The following is a 3,016-nucleotide window of genomic DNA, read 5'->3' on the forward strand; positions in this document are numbered from 1 at the left end:
ACTGGTCAGAAGTTTGGCCAACCCTCATCCTCACTCATCTACTGGTAGATGATGTCCTCACTGCCACTTGCTCACTCAGTGGTATGTATGTCCTAACTCTCTCTTCAACAGGACTTTTACTTCATTACTCTTCCCTCCATACAAGTCTTCCCTCCCATAGTCCTTCTCTATGTCATTAATTCCTCTAAAGGAATAAGCAAAGTGTACCCACTGTCTCTGAATTTGATGATGTGTGTTCTCGCATAATGTGTATCACACACCTGTAGTGTCTAAGTCTTGAAGTGTGCAAGCCTACAAATTTATTATCATACACCCACCACCATGTTTGGTGATGAGTACTCCTAAACATTGGATATCATGTGCATCCACAGCTGCACACTGAACCCACATCAACTACGATTAGCTTTCTCTTTTTAATTATTTCTTTCCTCCTTTTCTTCCCTTGTTTTTATTCCGCCATGCTCTGGCAAACAGCAAGTATGTTGAAACTCCTCAGTCACAGCTGTATCACTCACTACCACACTCACTGTGGTAAGGGTGACTAATGTTTCCTAAACCATTTGATAAATAAAAAAAGCTAACCCTATTGGTCTTCTGACAACTACTCTGTGTTAACAGCTAATGGGTAACCACTCATGGAAATCTATCTTTCAAAAAACCAATAAACAAATAGATGATGAGCATGTATATGCTGATCAACTAGAAACCTATTCTCTGGTACAGTAAAACACCTCAAAAATAAATCAAAAAACCTCAAAAAACATAGACCAACATATAATATCAAATAAGCACCGCACCACAGTGTCTCAGAGATAGCAGACAACTCAGTTCACACAGAGAGACAAATGAGGCTTGAGCAATTAATTAAAATACTGAGTTACCTCCATTTTTTTATATTCTTCATGAGAAAGAAATGGTATTACAACCACCTGAAAATAAACGCACATAGTTATTGTTAGAACCTTTGAATAGATTAATAAAGCGAGCAAGGAAAGTACAAGCAAAAATCAAAAGAAACACAGGAAAAAAAATTCAAAATAATTAAGGAAAACAAAAAGACTCGTTAGTAAAATAAAGAGAAAATAAAAAACCATACCAAAAAAGCATATGTAAGTTCAAATAATTGACAGAAACTTTTCAGAAGTAGATAACATTGGAACAATAGAGGAAAATTGAATTGGTGGAAGATATTACCAACAAACGTATGTCTCATCTCTTCTCTTTCTCTAATACATCACCACTCCTTGCACTCTGTTTATCTGGGTTTCATCGACTATGCAAAGGCATTTGACTGTGTATATCACAACAAATTGTGGCTAACCTTGAGGAAAATGGTAATCCCAGAACACTTGATTGTCCATATGCAAAACCTATACTTGGGCCAGGAAGCAGGCCTCAAAACAGAGCCGGAAAACACTGCATGGTTCAAAGTAAGGAAAGGAGTGCGACAGGGATGCATCCTGTCTCCACACCTTTTCAATCTATATGCACAATAAAGCATTTAGAAGGCAGGACTTCATGAGGATGAATGTGACATCAGGATGGAGGAAGACATCTTACGTTATGCAGGTGATACTAACTTCCTTGCTTGCTGAACTGAAGAAGACATGAAGAACTTGCTGCAAAAGGTAAAGACCTGTAGTCTTCAATATGGATTGAATGAAGCTCAGCATCAAGAAAACTAAGATTCTCACTAGTAGGCCTATTGGCAGCACAATGATAGATGGAGAAGAGATTGAAGTTGTCAACAATTACAGCTTGCTTGGCTCCACAATCAACACTCTTAACATCAGAAGTCAGGAAATTAAAAGACAGATTGCATTGGAAAAATCTGCTGTCAGGGACTTCTCCAGAGTGCTGAAAATCAATGATGACAATCTAGAGACTAAGGTGTGCCTAATCCAGGCCATGATCTTCACGATTATTTGCTATGCATCAGAGAGCTGGACAATGACTAAGGATAACAGAAGAATCGATGCTTCTAATTGTGGTGCTGGAGAAGAGTCTTGAAGACACCATGGACTGCAAACAAACAAATAGGTATGTCTTGGAGTGGGTGAAACCAAATTTATCCTTGGAAGTTAGGGATTTGAAGCTCCATCTCACATTTTTTTGGGCATTGGGCCAGGAGAGACTAATCCTTGGAGAAAGACATCATGCTTGGAAGGGTGGAGGGACAGAGCAGGCGAGGAAGACCCTGGATGAGATGTATTGATACAGTGACTGGGGCAATGGAGGTTGGTTGGTTGGAATTAGTGAGACTGGATCAGGGCAGGACAAGGTTCAGAGCTGCTGCATAAAGTTTTGCTTTGGATCACAGGCAACTTGATGGAGAATAACAACAACAACAATACCAGTAAAACTGAAGAAAAATCTCTTAAAGTCAGTTTGTAAGAGCAATTACATAAAAGAAAATTGTAAGAATAAACTGAGGCAGTATTAAGAGGATTAATAGGTATCATTAGAATTCAAGAACAAGAAGACACACAAAATTTTTTTAAAAACCCAAGAAATAGCCAAAGATTTGGTGGAAGCAAACATCTCTAACATTATGAAAAAATGGGATTTTGTGTATTCCAGAACTGATGAACTCCAAATGAACAGACTCCAAAGAAACTCAACAAAATATGTCAAGCTCAAGTTTCCGGAATGTTATTATTGTTGTTTTTGGGTGCCATCAGGGTGACCCCAAATCAGAGAGTAACTCTATTAACAATAGACCGCAATAATCAACAATAGATCAGAATGATGAAAAATAGGTCAGAATATTGCCCTCTCCTGCACCATCCTCACAATTTCTGTTATGCTCAAGCCATTGTGGAATTCATCTTATCAATGATCTCACTGATGCTCTTTCTCTCTTCCGATGACCCACTGCCACTTTCATAATGATATCTCGCTCTAAAAATTCATTTCCCCTGAAAATATATCAAAAGTAAACTAGAATAATTTTCACCATCCTTACCATAAAGAACCACTCTAGTTTCATTTCTTCCAAGATAGATATATTGGGGTG

Source organism: Elephantulus edwardii, unplaced genomic scaffold, assembly GCF_000299155.1.
Source record: "Elephantulus edwardii isolate Elephantulus edwardi_28Jun2011 unplaced genomic scaffold, EleEdw1.0 scaffold00398, whole genome shotgun sequence".
Classification (NCBI taxonomy): Eukaryota; Metazoa; Chordata; class Mammalia; order Macroscelidea; family Macroscelididae; genus Elephantulus; species Elephantulus edwardii.